Below are 26273 nucleotides of genomic sequence, written 5' to 3' on the forward strand. Positions count from 1 at the left end.
GTAGCACTGGTCAATGCCAAGGAAAATAACTACATGCAATCAAAACAGATGTAGGCTATAAGAAAGACACAATTATTCAGGGAAGCATTTAAAGGCTGCCAGCTGTAACTTTGAACTGTAAATGGAATGTAGAGTGCTGTATTTTGCATTATGGCACAAGGGGATGAGGCAGAATCACAGTGTGGGACCTGCTCCACTGGAATATAAAGGAGAGAGAGCAGGTTCTGGAATCCTTTTAGTGACATTTCTGCCCTCCAAGGAGGATTGTGCCATGTACAACTTGTACAAACTTGCCAGTCACTTTCTTTCCAAGAACTGAGCTCTTTTTTCAGCTGATGGTCCTGAGGTCCAGTTTTTGGGACACTCATTCACATAGGAAGCTGCAGAGTGTCATTTTTACCACAGATCTAATTTGGGAATTTTGCTACAGAACTTGCCTCTCAGTGCTCTCCAGCACCTTGCTACTGACCTGCAGTGGAAGATGTGTTTTGTTTGGAGGGAAAATGAGTCAGTCAATATTCAAAAGGGAGATGATCTGCTCAGTGCAGTGTCTGGAGAACTCTCTTGGAGAAAAGATTCTGTGTGCCATCTCTGCTTTTATCCACTTCTCCCAAGGAATTTTGGTATGGAAGCTTTAAGAATGCACCTGGGGAGGTAAAGAGAACACTTTATTTCTAGGAGTTGCTGTCAACAGAGGAAAATTCCAGAAGGGACAACAAATGTTGTATCCTTCATGAGCATGCTGTTAATACAATATGCTGTGATTCAGGAATAATCTTTTATCTTAGCAGTGATTTATCTCATTTAAAAGGAAAGGATTTTTTTTAGTATCTATTGGCAAGCTATATATATTGACAATATATATAATATATATAATATATATAATATATAATATATATGTTATCTATAATAATATATATATGTATATAATATATTATATACATTGCCAATATCTATTGGCAATGTATCTTTTGTCCCTAAGATATTTAGGAAGCCTAGAACTTGTGCAGAGCCAAATGAAGCATTGGAAAAGATGCTTATTTGCACCTCAACAAGTACAGGATTATTAGCACTGAATGAAAGTAGAAAATTTACATCAGTACAGCATTCTGTTCTGAGGTCTATCCTGCATAACAAATTGTTGTTTATAATTGGTGTTAAATAGTTATTTAGTTCAAGTACATGATTTTGAACGTTTCCCTTGAAAGTACCATCCTAGAGAGAATTGGGCAGAGCTATTAATGTTTGCTTTAGGTTTGTGTTTGCAGGCCCCATTCAGCAATATCTGCTTAATCACATTTCATTCCTTCACTGAAAGTCCACTGTAATGTACTGAAACTCATGGGACACTAACTACAGGCATAGATGAACTGAACTAGGGAAAAATGGACTGAAAAACTAATAATATTCTGTCTTGCCACTTGAAATGGCTGGATTTTTTGGAAATGCTCCTTTGCCTTAGCGTTGGTCTGATTCCAGTGAAAGCCCTGAAAGGATGCACAGCTCCATGCAAAGCCTTTCCCTAGGCTCATACAAAACTGTGGATTGTTAACCACTCCTTTTCCCACCATGCTGCTAAGTCAGGACATTTTGGGGATGGTGTAATAATCCTTAAGCTAAACAATGTATGAGCAGGAAGTGTTTAGATTTTGAGAAGCCTCCAGGCTAGAAATTGAAATCAGTATTGGCTTGAAAAAAAAGGAGGGTGTAAGTTGGTGTTTTAATTCAGTGCTGACTCTGTATTTAACCCAGGTTGTGAATTGTTGGCCTGTTAATTTAGGGCTATTAAAAAAAAAAAAAAAGAAAAAACAACAACAACAAAAAACCCCCCTGTGAATGTGTGTGGTAATTAGATGGTTCATATAACTGGGGCTGGGCTTTTGAAAAGGAGTGTTTCACCTGCTGAGGAATTCATTAAAACATGTAGCAAAAATGAAAACTATCCCCCTAGTAATAATTGTCAAGATCAAAATTGTTAAGTTCAGATTCAAAAAGGTCAGAATAAGAAATTTGCAGGTATACTGACAGTTCGAAGTATGAAATGGGAGGGCCACTGTATATCCTCTGATTTTATTTCTAGAAGTTATTATTTTGACATTCTCAAAACAAACTGATACATTTGTAGATTTGATCAAATTTGCTAATTGTAAATTTTCCTTCACTCTAAAGTATTGAAAAAAATAATGAACATTCCAGAGAAACTGTTGTTCAGTTCCCTGAGAAGACAAAGCCTTACAAAAACCAGTGATTCTCTGCCAAAATACCTTTTCACAGACTTTATACCCAGGGGAAAAAAATTGAGTTGTTTTATGATACTGCCTCTTTTACTGTGTCTGGCTAAGGAAATTATCTAGTTATTTCTAACCTTTGTTTAGAAAATGTTTCTTTTGACAAAAATATGACAAAGTTCATATCCTATATCTGGAAACAAATGACAGTGACCAACTTTATTAGTGGAAGTTTCAAATGCAATTGTATATATTACAGGCAAGTGCAGACTCTTTTAGGTGAGGATAACCTGTAGCTTCTTCTCCTTTACCAGCAATGGTGAAAAGAACAATTCTGAATAATTCACAAACATTCTATCAAAAAGCAGGAGAACTGGAATTGTGTAGTTAAAGACAAGAGCTCACGAGCTCTGTCGGGAGAAGTAGAAATTCTATTAGAGTCACAATGGTGTTTCTTACCAAAAAGAAGTGATGCTTTTCTCTCCATTTTCCAATTATCTTCTATTTTCTCCAAGTGTGACTCCTCACATCTATATATAAACCCTTAGAAGTTGTTGTATAATCTAAATAAGCTGTATAGAAAGTGACGAGGAGAATGACGTCCGCAGGATGTGGCTCATCCCACATATTTAAATCACTATTGACAAGCTTCTGACAACTTTTTTAACAGAAACGCTCCATATTTAATTTGTTCAGCCGTCCCTCCTGCTCAGTTTCTCTCCTGATCAGCTGCAGATGGTCTCAGGTTGCTCCAGGGCTGGCAGGGGCACTGCAGCAAGCGGCGTTTGTGGGTCAGGGAACGTGTTCACTCTGCAGAGCCCTGCCCTGGGCAGCTTCAGCTCCTTCTCCTGGCCACAGAGCACAGCTCAGCCCTTGGGAGAGCCCCTTCCCACAGTGAAACCGGCAGGGTTCTGTTTCTGAACTGCAGAAACAGCTGCACCCAAACCTGTTCTCCACTCAACCTTCAAAACAAGTTCTTAATGGATTTAATAATATTTAAAGTTGTAATCTTTTTAAGCATTATTACAATTGCCTTTGGCAAAAATCAGAAGTATATCGAGCTCCACATGACTCAGACCCAAACCAGGTTTTGTGTATTCAATTCCTTGTGAATCACCACTTCTTTAGACAGGACTTTAATTTTTGGTGTGTTTTTACACCTTTAATTACATTATTGTATATGTGATTAAAGAGACTATCTAAGAAATGTTCATGACTCTTACAGAGTTATTCACCATCTAGTCAGGATGGAATTGAAATATGGCCTTTGTCTTCCTTTCTACAATCTGACATAAAAGATGACTGGGTTTCAGGGGCTCTTTCTTGAGGGTATCTGTCTATTCTCACTGGGTCACATAATTAGAAGTGGAGATGGTGGCTTATTATATCTCAAATAATAGCTTTTTTGAATCTCAAAGGTCTTCCCTTAGCTTCACACCTACAAATAACATGATACTTTTTGATTTTGAGATCATCTTTTGTAGATCTGCAGTGGTGTGTTTTATTCTTTCTTCCTTGCACATTCCTCACGTAGGCCTGTGTGAAATTTGAAAGAGATTCTGCAAACCTTAGTCATGGGGAAGAATACTGTATAGAACAATAATGCCCCTTTGAAATGCAGCTTCTCCATTCTGGAAAGCAAGCCTGAAAAATTAATCCCTCAATCAGCGTGGCTCTAGAGCACACCAAAGAGAGACTTTATATTTCTTAGAAAACACCATTCTTCTTTTTATAAACCTCATCGGGGTGTATTATAAAGAACAACACTTCATCATCAGTTGAAAGTGGATCCTGAATGGATACAAGTTTCTCTCTGTTTCTGACCCATGAATTATGAAGAAATCCTGAAAGTGTGTAAACCATAGTGAGATTGAGTTTTGGTTTATGTTTCTGAGATCCCACATTTCCCCAAAAACAAACATGGCCTTGAGAAATGTGAATGAAGTCCTGATCTCTTACTGGTTTTTGGTGTGAAGTGGAATATGACAGCTTAGGCAAGAAATAGTAACAATTAATAACAGCTAATTCTTCCAAAGTTCAAATTGCCAAGCAATGTGCAGGTACCCACGCTGCTTGGATTTCTTATTCCATGTTGTGGCTACATTGTTTTCAGAATGGTTGGAAGCTCCAGCTGATTCTCTGATAGGATCTACATTGTGACACTGTGAAAAACCCCTCCTGAAGGGCCATGTTTAAATCCACATCTTCCCTTGGTGCTTCCTTGCCTCTCTAAGGCTCAGCTGAATTTCAGACAGCGGCTTAAGCCGTGTTCACTGGCTTGCATTATGCAATGTGATGTGTGTGTTTCCTCGTGTGCACAGTTGTACTTGTGATACAAATACATGAGTATTGTTTAGTGCTCATCATCCTTTTCTGAGGGCTGTGGGTCAGGGAGAAAGTCTCTGAAAGATGAGGTGGCCAAGAGCTTTCAAACCTGGCTTTGGCTCCCATGTCCAGGGAGCGAGGTGGGACCCTGGAGAGGGAGGGAAAGGGAAATGACAATAACATTGAACTTAGGCTTGGACTTACACTCTGCAATCTGGACCTAGGAGAGGAATCACCACCAGATTTTATTTCAGCAGGTGTCCCTCATTTACCCGTGGGTAACTATCAGTTACAATTGCAAGGGCTGTTCAATTTAAGGGTGTTACTGCACAGTGTCCGTCTTCTAAAACCTTAACAAATTCCTTCAGTGAGATATTTCTGATGATTTTAAGTGGAAAAAAGATCAGACTGTAATGACACTGCACTTTGTAATTTAAAATTTCCATGTAATTTAAAATTTCACTGTAATTTAAAACTTCAACTTGTAGCAGGACATCTTACAAGTTTTCAGGAGCATGCACATAGATAAAAATCAAATCAAACTAAGATATTTGTTTGGTCCTGTGACCATGAATTTTAAACTCCCTTTTTTGCTTATTCTTTCCTGGAGTTGCAGATCAACTGCTCCCTTTATCTTTTTACATAGTTCTTCTTTTTGCATACTCCTTTTCCTTCCTTTTGTAACTATGGCTACTTCTTTTAGAGTACTGTAAGGTAATAATGTAGTAATTCAAAAGTAGTGTACTTCTCACATTAAAAACACCACCACCTGCTATGAAGGTGCACATTTAACAAAACTTCATGTCAGATATATGCAAACCCTCGGGCTACAAGATTTTAAAAGGCAAAATTTTTTGACTGTACAGCCAGTTCAGTTTATATGGATATTGGTATTGCTGACCTGTAATTTCAGTTGCTTAATGATTTTACCTTACTGGAATGATTTTTTTTTTTGCTGTGGTTGTCTGGTAGACTGGTATGATAGCAAAAAAATTGGGAATGTAGAATCAATGCATGATGGGAAGCAGAGTATTCTGGCTTGCCTGATATTGAGGATTGACTGTGTAACAATATCCAGACCAAAGAGAAGTTATATCCTTAAAGAGCAGATCTTAGAAGTTGAAATTTCAAAATGGCACTCTGCATGTCTGAGGACTGTAATCTGCTTTCCTGGGGGCAGTCAGTATGCAGGTTTGGTTCAGAAAACAGACTGGGAATTTATTCAAATACTCTCATTTTTGGTTCTTGCTTCTTCTGTATTCCAAGGGAAACTACTGTCTCTAGTTCTTTTCCTCCTGTTTCTTTTTCATATTCAGTGGTACTCAGAGAATTGTAATATTCATTGTAAATCTGCTGAGCAGATCTCCTGACAGTGTGATATTTACATTATAAAATTGCATTCTTAATAAGATTCATGTCTGTCTAGACCACTGCTAAATCAAGACGTACTTTCAGATACCCCTTGGTCACTTTCTTACCCATGTGCAACAATTTGGGCATGACAATATCAGTATTCCCTTGTAATAGTAGCCTTGAGCTGCTGTATGTATCTAAATAAACCCTTGTGAGAGCTCCATAAAGCAATATCTGAAGACAGTTACTGCTGTAATAAGGAAACAAGGCTCTTGGAGTGTAATCAAGTTTAAATTATGTGCACATAAACAAATGGCATAATTATTTTATTAAATGTGTAAATCACTTTTTGATTTCTAGAACGATTTCTTTTAGAAAGTCATGAAATATCTAACACGAGAGATAAGAGACTTCCTTTCACAGCAAGTTTTTCAGCCTTTCACAGACGAGGAAGGCTGTCATTATGCTCTCTAGAAAAAATGGATTCTAAACCAGTTGAGTCAGGCTTATTTGACATTGCTCACAGTGCAGACTGTTGTTGGTATTTGAAGACAGTCCAGCTCTGAGCTGTAATGATGATGACAGATCTATTCCTGTTTGTTGGTGCTGAGGATAGACAGCTGTTTTCACTTGCTGCTTTGCAGTTTGACAACCGCAGTCCCAACAAACGCTTCTGATGCTCGTACATGACAGAAATAACAAGATCAGAAATCACGCAGAAAATGCTCCATCCTCCTTCTCCTTATCAGCTTTCTGAACCCACAGAAGTGTAGGGATTGCAGGGGCCTTGGGGGATTTCCCAGGTCAGATCCAAGGCAGTCACAGCTGCCCGGAACCATCAGTGTGTGTTGATTTGTCTCTGCTTACAAAAGGTGTGGCTTTCCAGGTGAGGTCTGCATTGGTTTTTCAAGAGGTAGATTCTTTTCCTGGTTTTGCTCCAGGATTTCCTTGGCCTAGGTTAAATCAGGTGCTGAATTCCCCTTTTCCATTCTGCCCTGCTTGTAGGCTTATCATTCTTTCAAATTATTTGTGTCTGCTACAGCCTCCATGGGGAAGGTCTGACCTCAGATGGAGGGCTTGAGGTGCTGCTCAGCTTAGGCTTTCTCTCTGCTCACCTTGCTCCTCCAACATGTCAGCAACTCTTTAGTCTTACTTTACCTTCCCTGTCCTAGCACACGCTTAAAGCCAGAGCTGTTACTCTGTGCAGAGCTAGGCATTAAATGGAGATGGATAAAAACATAAGCTGTAACTTCTTGGCCTTCTACAGAGCCATCCTGTGAATTTGTTTCACTCAGCATAAGTAACAGCTGTATTTTCCTTTCATTTGTAGTCAGGTATTTCACTCAGTTACTTCTCTGTGCATTTTGTAGGACAGGCTCACAATAGAAGATATATGTCTGTTTATATAGTTGGGAATCTAACCTAGTTTCTGTGAAAAATGTTTTGCTATTCTTTCATAAAAATGAAATTAGGAAATCAGTACATATGATTTTACTAGAAACACATCTGATGGGTATTTGCTTTGGCTGGGGCACTGCCACCAGGCTATTATTACCACATGTATTCAAATGGCATTTCATTTCCTAGTCTGCATTTCTGAGCAGCAGGCTGCTGTAGCTACTGCAGAGTCACATCTACAGAAAAGGGACAGACGTTCCACATTTTTCTTTGTGAAACTGGAGAACCTTTCAAATCCACTAGCTAAAATGCCACCTAAGACTCATTGCACAATAGCTGACGTGGTCCTAAAGAGATGAAGGAAATTTTGCTGTTGAAGTTCCCAGTGGAACTGAGCGGGCACACCTGATATAATTAGCAGTGGTGTGCTCAATGGGCACACGTAGTAAAAGATCCTCAGTTCCTTCCCACTATTCCAGTAATGGGAGATGGCACATGGATGTCTGCTCTAAAGAGAGGATACAAGACTGCTGCTAGCAACTGTAAGAGAGAAAGAGGAAGAGAGGATGAGAAAGTTTAATTAACAAGTACTACCCAGAGAGATATTTGGAAGAAAGAATGACTCATAGGATAATAATGCAACTTTGCCAGTGGCCAGGATAGGGAGGAAGAATACAAAGGAACAGCTCGCTTTTAATGAAGTAGATTCTGTTTCTGTATCTTTAGGAAGTTGAAAACATACCTTTGTTGCCCACTTATTTATTTCCTTGCTGGATGTTCCAGTTGAAATTACAAAAAAGAAAAAGGAGGGGGGCTGTTTTATTTATTACACTCCAGTAAGGTCAAAGGGTCTGAGATATATCTTTTGCAAAAGAAAGAACTCTTTGTGCCAAAAATAGTGTCAGGAGGAAGAAAAAAAGTCAGAATAAAATGTAACATTTTGCCAAAGATTACCTCTCAGTCCAAAGTTTTGCATGTTTCTCTAGAGGTACAATATTTTCTGAAATTACCAGTTTTCAGAGATGCTCTTATGGTACCTCTAATAACTCTGGAATGGACTGGATCTGTTATCACCTCACCAGAATAAGGTGGGGACTGTGGCCATCCAGAATCAGTTTTTTTTATTAATCCTATCATTTCAGTAGAAAGAATTTAATTTAAATCTTTTTCTTGGAGTACTCTGATCTCCTGGAGTATCCAGGCAGGAATAAATCAGAAACATGTCTGTTTCAAGTCACTGTTCATTGTGTTGACTTGGAAATTTCTCATACAAGAGGAGTAATTTCTCCACAGAATTGTGCCAACCCATTTTCATTATGGCATCCTCAGATGCATGACACTTCCAGCTTCCTTTGGCAAAAGGAATTAGAGATGGAGTAATCTGGCACCAAATGAAGTTGTTCATTGTACTGCCTGAAGAAGAAACTGGATTTTGCCTAATGAGGCTGGATGTAGTGCTTCATTTGGCAAACTGTGATCACATGAGGAACAATGTTTGCTCAAGATTAACAAAATTGTTTGTGGCATGTGTAAACAAATGCTATTCTCTGTTTCCACAGCAAAATTCCCCATTTTAGGGAGCAGGTGTCTATCCCAAGCTCTTAGTAAATACTTGTACAGTCAGATATTTCAGACACAGCTGATGGGCACTGAAAGGAGGGAATCTGCAACAAGGATATCCTTGAAAGTGGGAGCTGTAGTGCACTATTGTTCAGAACAGGATAATTTTTGCCACAGACATTAGTGCCTTCTCTGAGTTTTGGTTCTGTGATGACCCAGAACTTCACCTTCTGTGTGAACCTCATGCCAACGTAGACCCAGACTGAAGGTGCTTCAGGTGTGTGAGATAATGGGAGAATAATAGAATAGCAAAACATTCCTCTCCCCAGCAGCAGGTTGTAATATTTCTCTTTGGCCAGCAGCCCTGAGGAGGTCAGGTGGCTGAGGGTGGCACACTCAGCTGGAGCCATCAGGCTCCATGCCCTCTTATCTGTTTTAGAAGTAATATTTCTATGCTCTTGTGTCTGTCTGTCACTCTGGGGCACGAAACAGCACAACACACTTACACTGCTGTTCTTAAGGTGTAAAAAGGGAAGTTGATTTTCTGACTCCAAGATTTATAGATTCCCAAAAGTGACAGTGGATTGGAGGGTGACAGTGCCACCTCTCCAATGACACTGGACAAACCAACAGTCCATCAAATTTCTCCTCCTCCATAAAAGAATGCAAAACAATGAGTTATTTACAGAAAGTGTGTGAGAAAGTTCGTCACAACAATGTAAACATCAGAAGGCTTAGAAAAATCTTAAAAAATCAGGGTGACATCTGTCCTGTTCAACAGCTCCACTATAAAGCTGTGCTGGTGACAAAAAGGCACCATGTTTGTTGTGGTGTCAGTTTGGTGATGCATTGTGGTGTGAGCCAAGCTGTCTTAGTGGATCAGTTCCTGCTGTCTGTTGCAGTACAGCTTCTCTGCTGTCACCCTGACACGTGTCCAGTGGGTCCTGCTGTGGGAAGAAAGATGTCACAGGGTCTGTTTCTTTAGAGTAAATCATGTGATTCATTAACACAAAGTTTCAGCCCTTGCAAAAAGGCAAAATGTAAGGTAAGATATTCTTATAGCTATGAGAAATATTTTAAGATATTTCTTCTAGCATAATATATATTGGAGTAATATATTCATATTTTTTTCTGTACTAAATTCTATTTATATGTTTAACTGTTTCTTTTTCAATTTTCAAAGCAGTTTAATGTAAGTTGTGCTAACGTGCTGTATGCAGATGCTCTGCTTTTTGTGCAGAAAGAGGTTTGAAAAATTCCACAAATTCATTATAGAGCAATTCTCTGTTATTATTTCTGTTTTCAGCTTAGGAAACTTGAGAAAAAACTAAAATTAATTAGTTAATCTGTTTGGATCAGACATGCCTCATTTAACCTCAGCAACACTTACAAGGCTGAAAGGCATAACTGGGGTTGTGGGTCTGATCCAACATAACATCTTGAAGAGAAGGATTTTACTCAAAGCTCTACTAGGATGTATAAATTTATATCATTTATAAATTTATATATTCAGATAAGAGTGAATTGCATGAAGCCAGACTGGTGATATATGGTATTTTGATGCCTTGGGAGTCTGATTTTGGTTTTAAGAAGCAATGTTGTGATCAATATGCTTCAAGAAGCAGAAAAATGAACACCAGTCCATAGTGGTGGTCTGTGTACTGCCCATTGTGCTGCTCTGTGGTGAGCTGCAATTTCTGACAAGGAGAATTTCTGACAAACTTAGACCTACTTGAATTTTCATTTTTTTGAGTAACATGAAGGGGCAGGCAGTTTTCTGCTTAACTTTGTCCATTCAGTGCTAAGTCTGATCCACTGATGATCTCTGTATGAAACCCATAACATTTGCCATGTGATAACAAAGTCTCAAGGAAGCCTGTGTCCTGTGTTGTTTTCAGCTTTCCCAGATCCCAGTGTCTGCAGTATTCTCACTATGCAAGCTCTCTAACAGCTCTCCTGTTTCTTCCAGGAGCTTTAGGAACATTTCTAATTAGTCTTTTCAAAATTGAAATGAAAAAAAAAACAAACCAAACCAAGTTCTGTTTAAGAAATGTTAAGCAGATTTCAGAACTTCTGGTAGAATTAGAATTCTGGTTTATGACCTATTTTGCAATTCCAGCCTAATTTATGAAAAACCATGAGTACATAGTGGACAGGTGTCTTTTCTAGGGGACTTTTTGATTGTATTCATTCTTATTTTAATCAAGAGATGCAGATAGGCTTTGTCTTGCACCCTCTCATCTTTGTGTTGCCCCAGAAAGCACAGCATACAAGTGACTGAACTTGGGTTTTGGCTTCCCCACCTACCCTAGCCTTTGTAGAAACACCAAAAAATTATTTACAGCCTTCTTTGGCTGCAAACTCAGCATTCAAGGTGCATCAGAGTGAATTTTAATTTTACAGTTGAAATAGAAATCGTGGTTTTTGTATAAACTAGTGAACCCACTGCATGAGCACTAAAATATAAAATGAAATCAAAAGAAATCCTTGAAACAACTTGAGGCAGTTGTGGGGTATCAGTACAGCCAGGATGGGGAATCATTTAGTATTCCAGTAAGGTTTTAATAAGACAACCTATTACTCAGTGAAGATTGAAAGAGGTAATGAAATAAAGGAACATCTGTTTTCCCTGTGCATTCAATTAGCTGGGAGGAATATTTTGGTTTAAAATTATATTAGAAGGGAGAAAATTAAACTCACTGACACTTTTCTGTCCTGTAACCAGACTGCCCATAGCTGCTCATACCTGGACTGGCCCATGGATACACAGCCATGAAAAGCCATGTTTCATGGTATAATAATTTGCTTTTGCACAGCATTTGCAGACAGCACATTAGTGACAGAATAATGAGAGGTCGGCCATGTCTAATTTATTTTATTGTAATAACAATTATTAAAAAGTGAATGGCCTCTAATTGTTCAGTTTCAAACAGGCTTTAATTTAATTAGTCAAAGAGATTAGCACTTCTCGAGCTTAAATTAATTTTGAGGTTCTGTAAGTAGGGATCAAGAAGGTATTGAAAGCCATAATCCATTATGAAATTTGGGCCATTTATAAAAACTAACCCTAATGACTGGCATGCAGGTGCCTAATCTGACACATGCTTCACAGGAAGGGTTGTGCTGCTGCCACATCTGCATGTAAAAGTGCACTTGGACATGGGGTAAGTGAGGAGCAGGCACACAAAGGGAAAAATAGACATATAGGGAAGGGAAGCACGAGCACACAAGGCAAGAAAAGCGTACAGGAAATAGCTTTGCAGGGGACATGGAACAGCTAATTAAACTCCCCTGAAAGATGACTGAAATTTGTGTAGAAGCACCAAGACCAAATTTTTTGTTATTAGTAATGAACATCTCGTGCTGGGGCCTGTTGGTTACCTAAAATTTGTTGGACAGTCCAGTTGAAAAACTAAAGCTAGCAGGGAAGGTTATGCAGAATGAAATATGCTTTGTATTATTGCTTTGTGCTAAAGGCTTTTCCCCACTCTCTGCAAAGGACATTTTTTTTTATCTTTTTCCTGCTCTTTGATTTCTCCTGTGCACCTGTAAATATATATGGGTAAGTGTAGGGGAATATTCACATAGATATTTCAATTAACATAGCTATTTAATATACATATATGAAGCCTATGAATATATATGTATGTGTGGAATAAATAGATATATATGGGGAAAAGAATAATTGAATTTTGGTCAAAAAATTGTCCCTGCTTCCTAGAAAAAAAAGTTGTGTTTGGAAGGAAATAGCTTTAGAACTGCCAGGTTCAGCTGCAGAAACCATTTAAAGTAGAAGTGAGGCAGCATACTCTGAACAAGCATCATCTAATGTTATGAAGTTCCCATTGGTCTGGCTAGCAAACCTTTCCATGAGCATCCTCGTTCCTGTTTCTGGAGCCTGCTCTGTCTTGGCTTCACCAGGGTCACAGATAGCATCAGTGGAATATAAAATAAGAGTACTTGGGCAAAAAGTGCTGAACCAAGGCAGCGTGCAAATACAGAAAACAGAGATTTGAATGAAGCTGAAGGCTATGTCTGAAAAGTGTGGAATATCTACTTGACATCCATAACTCCTGCGGTGTCTCAACACTTTCCTGTGTTCTAGAGAGATTTTAGGGTAAGCAACACAGAAACCTCTTTCTTCTTCTGACTCCTGCAGTGACTATTCTCTCCTTGGCTCAGCTGTAAATGAACCTTTTGGGAGCAGTGGAGGAGGCAGAGCTCAGGAAGGGGTGGGAGGAAAGGTGTTTTTAAGATTTGTTTTACTTCTCATTATCCTGCTCTGGTTTTGTTAGTAATAAGTTCCATTAATGTCCCCAAGTCTGCTCTGCCCATGACAGCATTTGGGGAATGATCTCTTTTTGTCCTTAACCTGTGAACCTTTGGTTATGCATTTTCTTCCACTTGTAGAGCAGTGATAGAGCAGCTTTGGTGGGAGCCTGGCATCCAGCCAGGGGCAGCCCACTGCACCTTGGTGGGGAAGGATCCAATAAAGGGACTTGTGAGCACAAGGCAGGGGAGCTGGTGGGATGTACTTGTATGGTGAGGGAGGAGGCTGATGGCCAGGCCTTTACCTTTGAATGCTTCTTGTGGCTGGAAGAAAATCCTGAGTGCTGGAGAAATTTCCCAGCCCAGGTCTCAACCTAAAAGATCTCCTCTTAAGTTGTTAGGAAAAAAATCATGGAATCATTAAAGTTGGAAAAGAACTGCAAGATCAAGTCCAACCTATGACCAAATAGCACCATGCCCACTAAGTCATACTGGGAGGTGTCATCTCCACTCATTTTCTGTGGGCTTCCTGGGACTGGCTCCACCAGGGGAGCCTTTTCCAGTGCCTAATCACTCTTTCAGTGGAGAAATCCTTCCAACTATCCAACCTGAACCTCCCCTGGCACACCTTGAGGCCGTTTCCCCTGTCCCATTTATGGTTCCCTGGGAGAGGAGCAGACTCAGCACCACCTCCTTTCAGCAGTAGTCGCCTCTGAGCCTTCTTTTCTTCAGACTGTGAGGCATAACCACTTGGAATATTTAAAAAAAAATCTACTTTTTTTTTTTTTTTTGGTGAAGAAAGCTGTTTATAAAAACCTCAAGTATGTCTTGTGTAATATTTGAACTAGCATGTGAATAGGCAGTGAGTGTAAAGTAACAGAATAGGTCATCTTAAGGGGTAGAGTTAAGATTGTATTTATAATCCTCACATTAACACAGCCTGAGTTCCTTCGATGAGCTTGTGTCCTCAAGATTCCATCTCTAGTACTTTGTATGCAAAAGGAAAAAAAAAATTAATTTCTATTAGTATTCCATTAAAGAAAAATCTCTCAGCATGTGATATTTTATCATAAAAGAAATGACAGTAAATATAACAGAAATCAGGGTATAATTATGCTTTTTTCTCACTGTATTTATTGCTTTATGTTTAGTGGTACCTGCAGAACTTTAAAGACATGAACAGATGCTATTCTAATGTGACTTTTTCATGTTTTCTTGATCCATGATTGGATGACAGAAGATCTCACAGGGATAAAGGGGACAAGTTGCCTTGTTGCACATCTTAAGATGGAAAGAATTAAACAAACTTAAATAACAAATGTTCCAAATGTTACTGCTAATTTGAATTGATGCCAGGAATTTTTTTTTCAGTGTTGCATATGTGTTTGTTCTTAGTTTTGCTGAAATTTTGACTGTGAATAACGAGGCACTGGAATAAGTAAGCTGACCAGAAAATGACTTACAATTAAAATAGCCCTGTGTGGAGTGTTCAAAGATGACAGCATTATATAAAAAGGTATAATTGCAGTTCTGGGATTTGACTGTCCTTAAGAAATATTGTTGCCCTGAAGGGTGAATTTATTTCTAAAAAGAACGTTGATTTTGGTTTTTAATGGATGACAAAAATGAAGTACCTCTGCTTTGCAGGGTGAGGAGAATTTGCACAATTCAGAAACACTTCATTTGTAATGTTGCTAGTGAAATGTGAAATTGTCCAAAGGTGACTGGATAACAGCTTCTGACCCACTGACCCTGCAGTTTGCCCAGGATCTCCATGCACATATTGATCCTTTCAAGTGCTGAATTTTCTGTACAGCAGTGAGTTACTGCTTCTAGAGGAAAGTGAAGTAATTGCAGCAAATGGGCTGGGACAGACTTGTCTCCTGGCTGGTTAACTCCATCACAGAAATCTGGCAAGCACAGTTTATACTTCCCATGTGCAGTGCTGCCAATCCTCACAACAGATCTTGTGTTGTGGGTCTTTTTATTTTGTAGTGTTTTTTAACTTTTTCTGTTCAGGCAAGTTGGTATCTCAAAAATTCAGCTGCAGAAACCAGGAAATAACATTAGTGGTTTTGTTTTCGCTGAAGAAATGAGATTAATATAATTTGGGTCTAAAATTAGAATACGCTTAAATAAGTGTAACCTTACATTTGCAAAAATATGAAAACTTGGAAAAAACCCCAACCTCAGTGTTCATTATGTTCATGAAATGTTCATAAAAGTAAAGAAAATGTTCATAAAAGTAAAGATTTTTTAAACCACCCATGATTTTAGGACCTGGATTGGCAATTTTACACATAATTCTGGCAGGGTATATCCAAATGTGGTTTTGCATTCTGACAATTCATTCCAGTTGTAAAAGGAGCTGCTATATTTCCTGGAGTTCTCCTGAAACTGAAGCTGTTAAACTAATTTTACTACTGAACTAATTCCAAATCTCAATCACAGCTAAAAAGTAAAAAGTTAATTGACCTTCTATAAAATCTTCTGTCAGAGGCGATTAGCAAATTGAGATCAGTTTTATGATTTTCTGTTTGGAAGCACCAAACTTGTGCTGCATGTGCATCTTGCACCTTAGAGAAAGCACAAGATTATTAATAAAGGAAAAAATAGGGATTATTAATAAAGGGAAAAACCAAGCAAACCCAACACCCAAATTTCACTGGCTTTGACAGTGAAGGTTTTGGAGGAGGAATAGTAATGGATTGAAAGACAGATGTTCCAGCAAAGGCAATATACTTTTACACTGCTGTCAAGCTGTTGAAGCACAGAAGGCAGCTTGAACTAAAAAGAAAATCTACAGAGGCCTCTTCTGCTGAGTTGTATTACACTGTGGAAACAGACTGAGCTTTAATTTTAGTCTGCGGACATGGGCAACCTGAAACAGCATCATTGTCACAAAGAGCAACGTGCTTTGTTGCTGTGCCTCTGCCCCTTTGTGTGGCAGAGGTTTTACATGAGAGAATAACGTTTCATTGTATTAAATATTCACCAACAACCTATTGGCCATATGTCATGGAGCTTGCAAGGTGACAGAGCCTGTATTCCTCACCTTTTCAGGGTGGTTCTGCTCAATCCACGGTGTTGCACAGGTTCACAAAGAAATCCTTGGTGTTAGCCAGCTTCACAAAGAGCTTCCAGGAGCCCAGGTGTTGTCTGTGCTGCCTTTGCTGCTGGCACCAGTATCATGTTTGTGTTCTGTTGGAATGGTTCTCAGGAAGGAGTTTTTCATGGCTTTTCTGTGGGATACCATGCAGGGTGTCAGGATTTCTTTCTCAAGTACTGTTTACCTGACAGCATTTGCTTCAAATGTTTTCTCAGAGCAGAGACACTTTCCATACGGAAACACTCTTAGTCAAAAGCTATAATAATACTTAAAAGGCTGTCTTTATTTTCTTCTTGCTAGGATTATGTGCTAATCTGGTTAATCTTATGTGTTGTTGCAGAGTAATCAACTAAATTGATGGAAATGATGACAGGTTAAGTTTTTGTAAGGTTTGAATAAGGCTTGTGCTTTCAGCACAAGGGAGGAGGGGGGAGTGCCCAGTATATTTGTTAAAGCTTAATATTTTTTTCTGTCCAACAGAAGTTAGCTTAAAGACCTCAAATAATATGCTTCCCCTATTATTTTAAATATTTTCTCACACAGAATAATTTTTATGTAAGATGGTAAAATTATGATAACATTAATTTCATAGGAAGTTACTAATAGCTTCTGATTTCTGTAATTGCATAAGATACATTTACTATAGGAACATATGGTATATTTGCATATTTCAGTGACAGAAACTGATTAGATCTCAAGGTAAAGGTGTGTGTTATCATCACTAAGGCTTCCCAAACATAATGCTGAGCAGCATTATGAGCAGCAAGGAAGGGATTGTTGAGTGCAATGCAAGGGGAGGTCTTTGATTGCTAGGAGGAAAAGGGAAAACTTGAAGGAAGGCTCACTTTCCATGCTGCACTTGTTCAAAATCAGGCTCTCAAAGTCGTTTTGGCTCCAATATCATGCACAGCCTAGCAGGTTTAAGGTGCCTGGGGTCCCATTGGCAGTCTGTGCTGCAGGTGGGGCTGCATGGGAAGCCAGGCTGATGTGGGAGCTCTCAATCCCATTCCCAATTCCTCAGCACCTTGGGGAGAGCTGCTGGGGGTGCTCAGGGGGCTGGGGCACACCAAGGGGGCAGAAATTGTCTGCCCAGCAGACACTCAGCCCCTTCTTGTGGTTAAACACAGGGAAATAAATCAACTCCATGCTTTTATTAATGCTGTGAGGGCATGCTGCATACAAAGATATCTATGGAATGCAGTGAAATTAACTAGATAATAATTTGGGGGGTAAGCAGCATTTATTTTTATATATTTCTCTCTCTCTCTCCTCTTTATTTTTTTTTTGTGGATACAGAGGAAATATCTAGCAGATAATGAGTTGTTCAGTAATGCAGCCATAATGTCAAATACAGCTAGAGAAGAAAGCAGAGTGGCAGCAGGTTCCTTCTATATAGCTTATGAACTTTGAAGAAATATAAAAATTAATTAATAGCCACCGGGTGGCTGAGACATGATTAACAAAACAAGTAAAGGTATTGGTGTTACTTGGATGCTTGACCAACTCCACAAATTTGGTTTTGCTCTGTTGCATGCCAGGAGCACCTGAAAAAGCACATTATAAAGAGTGTGACTGAATTTCTCCCTTGTTTGTTGTGCTAGATTGCAAGGAAGCATTCTTGTCAACTGGATTTCCCCCATGTTCTGGAGGGAAATGTTGTACCAGGACCAGTCTGTAAGATGATGTTCAAAATTAGATCCTGAAAAATGGTGTCATATGTGAATTTTTTATTTTAAAAACTCCACTCCAAACCAGAAGGAAGACTAAATGCGAGACTTACTGCTAAATGCAAGGCTAATTAATTGAAAGAATTGGATTGTGACAGGAGAATTGACTGCATTTTGACTTCCCTATTATTAGCAACTCCAAGTGAGTCATTACATAACAATTCTTCCTAGAAAGTGTTATTTACCATCATCATAGACAGAGTGTTAGTAAAATTCAGCAGGTGTGTGCTGAAGTGTCATCTTGCAAAGCATGTTTTGATATGGTTTTCATAGACAAGGTAGGTAATGTGTAAGGAAAATGAGGAGCATTTCAGACCATTCTGGGTAGTGAGTCAACCTCTATTACAGTTGAATATCACCACCCTGCACAAAATGTTGCTGTGGTTCCAGTTATAAAGCAGATTTGTGGCAGCTCTTTTGTGGAGGTGTTAATAGGGGATGATGTGCTTTACAAAGAGTGGATGAATATTCTCACCTTAGCAATAGCATCTCTCTCCTCACCCTCTGAACAGTGCAGGGCTTAGCTCAAGTAGGAAAAGGGGATTTTCTTCATGTTCCTCATTAAGCAAATGAAGTCATATGCAGATAAGGCTGTCTTTAAATTGTTCTTTTACCATTTGTAGACTGTTAGCTGTATTAAAAACATATAAAGGCATATTAACAACTGACACTTAGCTGGCCATGGCTAAACCATGAGGAGCAAAGAGCAGCACTTAAATTAAACTGTCCATCTCTAATTAAGAAGTTACGATTACTGTAAATAAATTAGAGATTCATAATATATCATAAATTACATCATTACTATATCTCAACATCATTATCATAAATAGTAATATCGTTATTATATTTCAGTTTCCTAAAAATTTCCTTGCTAGAAAAAGTAATTGTGTCAGTTAAAATATTGAGTTTAGCTTGGGAGCTCTGGAATACACCTTATTTCTCCTTTTTTTTTTTTAGTTACAATGTTGTGCCACATGAGGACCGGCCTTGTGAATGGATCTTGTGATGGAACTAGAGGCTGCAGTCTTCTCTGGTGCTCAGGTCAGATAAATATTGCTATGCCTAGCTTAGTAAAACTGTCATGGGACACTCTGAATGTGATTTCAGAAAAAAAAAGTCCTCCTCAGGATTTCATGTCCAGACCTATAAAAGAGGAGAATAATGCAACACCTGGGATGTGTTTTTTCACATTATATTTAGGTGGAAAATTACTGATCTGCAAGTAGATGAAATAAATCAGAGACAAAACCTGGTCACCTGTTGAAAAGAAACCTGAAAACCATCCTTTAAAGCAGTTTTAAAATGCACTTTTGTGAAAAAGGGAAAACTCTTGAAGAAGTTAGCTTTTTTGCTAACTTTATTTTCTGAATGAAGACCATTTTAAAATGAGTAATAAACCAAAAAAAAAAATAATAATGTCTACCCACCAGCTTCCTGAAGTAGCTTCCTACCATGACTTAAATACCATTTTTTCTATAATCTGAGAACACACATTTATAAATTCTGTTTGATTGCCAAACAGAACAAATACCTCTTCTATAGGTATTTGTTCTTTTTGGCAGTCAAACCCTTTTTGCAGTGTTCTGAGCTGTTCATGAGTCCCCAGTGGTTTTTGTTTCTGAGTCTCAAGATCCAGCTGATGGATTCTGCCATGGGGAATTGCAAACATCCTCAGGTGCTTGTTTCTGTCAGGGCACTGGGGTGGGCATGATGCCTTGTGCAGGCTGCCCTAGAGCAGAGGCTGGGCAGAGCTAAAGAATCAAGCAGGGATTGATTCAAAGCATCTCCTCCATGGATCCACCTTGGGCAGCACCAGAGCCCAGCCAGGCCTGCGCCCAAGATGAACCAAAATGGCCCCAAAATGCACCAGCGCTCCCGGGCTCTCTCCCTGGGATCAGTTCTGCTCCATTTGCATCTTGCAGTTCATTGTCCCATTCCAGCTTTAGCCCCTGCAGTCCCACCCTGCTTGTTTTTCTCTCTGCAGCCCACGGGGTTTGTGCTCTGGGGCTGAGATTGGGATCATTTGTCCTTGGTGCCCAGCTGGAGCAGGAATTGTTTTGTCTCCCTGCTCTGTGCTCAGAGCTCACCATCCCCTCATGTGAAGCTCAGACCCACACACTAAAGCAGCACAGAATGTGAGAAATATAAAAGCTGAAACCTGAGGCATCAGGCAGTGCCCCAGGTGTTGGGTGTTAGCAATGCCCCTGGCAAAGATCAAAGATATCAGCAGTGCAGGAGGGGGCTCAGCTGGGGACTGAGACCAGTCTGCAGCACCTCTGGGAAGGGGAGGAGGAAGAAGAAATTCAAGATGAAAGCAAGATCCTTGTGAAGCATCTGGAGCAAGACAATGAAGGTACTGCTTTGTTACAGACAGATAGGGATGTGCTTGCTCTGAGACAGTTGAAAGTGAGGCAGTATTTATTTTAAGAGGTTTGAATATAAATAAACTGCTTCAGGAATTCAAAAGGTACCTGAAGGTCTATGTGAAGCCAGGAAGGAGTGGCCTGGCTTTGTGCTTAGGGTGCTCATCTGCTGGGAAACCAGGTTTTAGAACAATCTGTCTTTCCCTGGTTCATTCATCCCTGGTGCCCAGAGCAGTCAGTGGAGGACAGAAAATCTCATGCATGCCAGGTGCACAATTCAGTGATCATCCTCCCACAAAGGCAGCTCAGCCCTCTCTTTGTTGCCAAGGCTGGGGGAATAGAATGTACAATGAAGCACAACGGTGAATTGTATGTTTCTATCTCTCCCAGCCCATAAGGGTGTAGTACAACATTTCTGTGGCCAGGAGAGTGAGCAGCTTTTTCCAAACCTGTAAAAGCTGCTCCCAATCAATTCCTAAGTGTTGGAGTGATTCAGCCTTCACCTTCTCTGCCAGTGCATGAGGCGTCAGCAGCCATGGAGGCTTTGAGCTCCTGCCAAGGGCACTTAGGATTCAGGAGAAAACAGCGAGGAAAAATGGCTTTGTGGCTGTTGCATATTAAAAGGACCTTGAGAATTTTGTGTGGAAAAGATTAAGTTGTTTGCAGTGTACAGAAAAAAAAAAAAAAACTGACTTAAGTGAGCTACTAGAAATGGCAGCTGTTTAAACCTGTCGTGCGCTCCAGCCTCACGTTGTCTGAGGAGCTGTGTTTGCAAGGAAGTACAATAGCTCAGCAATGCAAACAATTAATGTTTGGAGCCCTTTTGGCTTTCTAATGTGAAGGAAAAACACAGCTGAGTAAGAGTACTTATAGCATTTGTTCTGTGCCCTGCTTTCTAAACTCTGCTTTTTCTAAAGAGCGTGTGCCAGAGCTCTGACGTGCAACAGGTTTCATTCAAATGATGAACAAAAGATGAACTTCCAGAAAAAGGGAAAATGTTGCATATCCCTTCTGTCTGTGGCAGGACCCAAGGGCTTGGCCTGTGTCAGGTGGAATATTAGGAGGAAATGTTCACCCAAGGGGTGCCTGGGCACTGGGACATCGGGACAGCTCCAAGCCTGGCACCAAGTGCCCTGTGCAGGGCCAGGAGCTGGGCTCAGTAATCCTCGTGGGTCCCTTCCAACCCAGAATGGCCTGTGATTCTCTGCTTAATAGGGCTCTGTTTGCTTCAGCTTCCAAAAATAGCAAGCGACTTCAAACCAGTGATCATTATTTCTGCCCTTTCCAGAATTCCGTAAAAATAGTTTTCACAACATGCAACAGGAAAGCCTTGCCATGCTCTCCCTGGTGATTTAGAATGCAAATTTACAAACGATTTGCCTTTGTCTTGAGAGAATTGTGAGTTAAGCCTTGAGCTAGAGGGTGAATCAGCATTTGTTCCTTCTCCAAACAGTGGATGTTTTGCATTATTTGACATATTTTGAGATAGTATCTGCATATATGTAAGAAAAAGGTTCATTTAAGTAGCCTTTTGCTCTAAAGCCAGACTTTTTTTTTTACTTTTTATTTTTCTGTGATCTAAAAGACAGATAAATCTTCAAAGCAAAGAATTGTATTGGAGTTTACCTCTAAATTCTATTATTAGATTTTATGATAGTGTGTTAATGTGAAGCTTTCAGTTCAAATATCAGAGAAGCTGAAATGAGTGAAATCTAGACCTATTCTGAGGTGCTTTTAAAGTTGTTGAGAGAAGTGTGAGTGGTAAGTAATGTGTAATTTTCCTCTTACAGATATGGGAACTGTCATTATTCATTTAAAGAGAGGAATAAAAAACCCAACCCAAAACTATAAGCCAGAAAGCCATCCAGGGCAAAATTATCTTCCTGAAAAAATGTCCTGCTGTGATAATTGTAACCTCCTGAGAATGGCTCTTTATAAAGGAATTGTTGACAGATCTTTTGCAGTTGGCTACTTCAGTTCTTCATTTTGTTCTATTCCTAGACATGAAAAGTATCTGTTTCAAGAACTTAATTCACAGATTGTCTGCCCTGACATGCTAAAGTCTGGCAAAATATGCTAACACAAAAGAACCTTTATTTGTAGAATCAGATAAAGAATGTTAATAATAGAGTGGCTTCAAATTCTTTATTAAAAGCAAATCCAAAGCTATAAATTCCTTTTTCCAAAACAATTTTTTTTTCCTGTTTTTGGTGCTTTCTTATGAAGAGGAAGTTAATGAATGTTTTTAGAACTGTGTGTGTGTACCTATACATGTTTGCAGAACTTCACAGAAAGTATTTTCACTTAAAAATGATAAATATTTTAATGGTAGTACTATCGTTGTGAACAGTACTTTGAACCAAATTTTATCTTGGCAGTGAGAATAACAGTTATTATGCAGAGAATTTCTATGAATTAACTTTAATAGGAGGGCAGAAAAGCATGTTTTAATTTTGGATGTGGTTCTCCCTGTTACTCTGCTGCAGTAGATTTGAGCTGCCTGCAGGCCCCAGTGCTGATCTCCAGCACACACGTGTTTTTCATGAGGCACCATTGATTTTTTTGTGCCTGGTTGAAATCTCCGGTGGCAAACAGAACCTGGGAAATCACTCAGTCTGCACACAGTGCTGGTTTAGTGCAGAGGAACAACAGCAAAATGGAGATAAGTAACTGATTACACTTCTCACTGAGAATAGGCTGCTTTTGGTGTGATTTTAGAAAACTAGGTTGTAGCACAGGGCATGGTGTACATTTTCTCGAAGTAAAGCTGAGCTGCTGGAGAAGTGATTTTCTAGCAAAGCTGCAATTTAGTTTAGTAGTAGTTCAGCACTAGAAAGGAAAAAAAAAAGGAAGAATAAAAACCCCTGAGATTTCTTAAAAAGAGTATTTAAAATGAAATCTCTGCTGTAACAATCATTGCACTTCACCAGAGGGTAAGAAATTGTGCCTTGCAGTAGGAAGGGTTAGTTGAGGTTCTGCCTCACTGAGGTTTGAAGCAGGTTTCTGAGGCTGGTTTTTCTTCTTGGTTCTGCTGTGGGAGAATTCTGGAGATCCCTTCCCAATTTTGGCCTTCAGCCAGACATGCTTCCAGACCAAAACAAAGATTTAGCAGCTCCCATTCTTGAGGTTGACTCCATATGTTTTTCTCCTTGGGATTTGTTTGCCATACAGTGGATGTGGATTTTCTTTATCTGCACTTGGCGTTTGTGTAACGAGACTTGTAAATATTTCCTGTAACTCTGTACATTAGAAATGGTCTCCAGATTGTTACTGAGGGACAACATGCCAATTAATTCTAGTGAGTTAATTCTGAGTTCAGGTAAAACTGCAGGGAAATTGAGATCCTGCTTGGGAGCAGGGGCTGGTGAGAGGTTTGTGGGCTCCTCAGGGTGGGGAGGAAAAGGCAGAGATTTCCACAGGGTGCTGTGGACAGGGTTCTCCTTGTGTTGCTGCATGGAGGTGCTACAAAGGGACCAAAGATGGATAAGTCCAGGCTGTCCTTTGCAAGAAAATAGTGTACTGTATGCTTTATCTGCAACTTTTGAAGTCATGTCAATCTTTAGGAAAGAATTCAATATTTAAGGTGTTTATATACATATGTATATAAACATAGCTGTTGTCCTTTGCAAGAAAATAGTGTATTGTATGCTTTATCTGCAGCTTTTGAAGTCATGCCAATCTTTGGGAAACAATTCAATATTTAAGGTGCACAAAATCATCAGAACAAGGTTGGGCGTAACTCTGGCTACTGAGTGAATTTTGTAGGTGACCCTATAGACTTGATATTTTTGTGTGTGTATATATATAAATATATATAGTGTGTATATACGTATATATATAAAACATAGCTGGGAAATGTCTCATTTTTCAAACTTAGCTATTCCTTCTCTTAACATTTTGCTTTTTGAACATGTAGTGGTTTGAGTTTTTTCTTTGTACAGTTGATGCTTCATCTTTCCTAAAGCTTAAAAGGCTAAGCCTAGTTGTAGGATATTAGTTGATACCTTTTTTTTTCTAAAATAAATATCTTCTTTTTATGTTGGAAGCTTGAAATTTTGAAGTGAAGGCTTCTGGTATGGATACATTCTTGCAAATAGATGGAATTTCTTTAATTTTGAATTTAAAACAAAATGCTGAAACGTTTTGTTTGGTTTTTTTTTGAACGAACTTTATTCATCTCAGTTGCAGTCAATAACATTTAAGTTTACATGAAGTTCTTAACAGAGGAATCATTACCTGAAATACTGTATATAGTAGCTGGTTGTGAACTCCATGACCAGAACTGTTATCACATAAGGTGCAAGAGGTAATTAGAATATACCAAGTGCTCTATAAGGTCACCACAAACCTTGCAATTCTTGGTGTGTAACCCCTCATTCAGTAGAAATTTAATTGGTGTATTTTCTATTCAGGCTCATTTTTATTGGGTGGAGCTTGAACCTATAGTTTCATACCTGGAATTTAATTAGGTATTTCTCTGACAGAAAATGAGATTCTTGATTAGATGTGAAGACATAAAAAGGACTTTGGTTGTCCAAAGCAGCCAGTGAGGAAGCTGAGGCAGTCTAGCTACACTGGATAAAGGCACAGTTTATCCTCTGGCAAGGAGTTTCCAATACCTTGTCACTCAAAACATCCTAAAAACAGCAAGTTCACCATTGCATGTTTGTGGATTTTATATATGACTTGTGGCCACGGGTGGGTTCTGGATTGAAATATTAATTAAAATTTTAAATGGTGTTGAGTAACTGCTAACTGTAGAGAAGGGTGTTAATTGTGGCAGCAATGAAAATTTAACAGCTAATAAAGAAAGAAGGATCTCATACACACCTAGCATAGGCTCCTCACCCTCCCACAGCACTTGGAACTAGTCAGGTAGGAGGACAAGGATCAGGCAGGTAGTCCTGACCAAGAATCACTCTTTTTTATATAAATTCTTAATCATTAAATCAGTGAAGGTTCTGTACATCTTAATATTTCAATGTAGAAAAATGTCTTCTTTAAAGCATTCTAATTTGAATGAAATTAAATAGGCAGCCTTCAATACCTAAGCATAACAAAAGCATGGCTATCTTCATCTGAGTAGCTCCTAATGACAATCATTATAGTCTAAACACTGAATAAAATTTTATCATTACCTACACAATCATTAGGGAGCAAATACCACAGGCTATTGGAGCTCCTTTAGTCCATTTTGAAAAAAAATTGCTTACCAGTAGCTTTTAGAAAATTGTAAATTTGATTTACTATTTTAAGATTTTCCACTTTAAATATGCTTCAGAAAGTTCCACATCTTAAAATATTATTTCTCCCTGAGCATTGGGAGCTTATGGAATGACTTTTTTGGCTCACTGTGTTATTTAGTTTACTGTAGTCGTGTTCTTCAATGTCTCAAGCCTCACTACTTGAAGAGCTTTTGTCACCTTTTCACAGCAGTTCATACAATTCTTGTGGTTAGTCAGCATAACACAAGGGGATGTGACCTGTGATGCTGAGTTCCTGGAAAAAAACATGACCAAGTTTTCAAAGAACTTCATTTCTAAAAGAGAAAACTTGTAGCGTGTTAGCAATGAGTAAGCAGCAAGCCTGTAGCTGAAGAGCCAAGGTTAGGGACAGCATTTTTTTATTTTCTGTATGTCAATCGCTGCTTTTCTTTGTGCTTCAGCTTCTTGGAGTGTCCTTAATTAAATTTATATAGAAAGAGCTGTAAATGGAGAGTTGTATTCTTAAGATCTATGTTCGTAAAGGCAGAGCATTTTTTAAAGGCAGGGAATTTAACTATCCTAATCACTGGGAGATTGCATCATTTTCAAGAGCCTTCCCTTCCCTTGCATTGTGGTTTTAATGATGAATTTAGTGAGAGGTCTGTTCTTTGTAGTCTGGCAGTTGAAAAGTAAAATAGTTGATGTCCTGAAAGAGCTAAATCTGCAGTGTGACTGAG

This window comes from Agelaius tricolor, unplaced genomic scaffold (assembly GCF_023055355.1).
Source record: "Agelaius tricolor isolate 1412-34295 unplaced genomic scaffold, bAgeTri1.0.p SCAF_46, whole genome shotgun sequence".
In the NCBI taxonomy this organism is placed as follows: Eukaryota; Metazoa; Chordata; class Aves; order Passeriformes; family Icteridae; genus Agelaius; species Agelaius tricolor.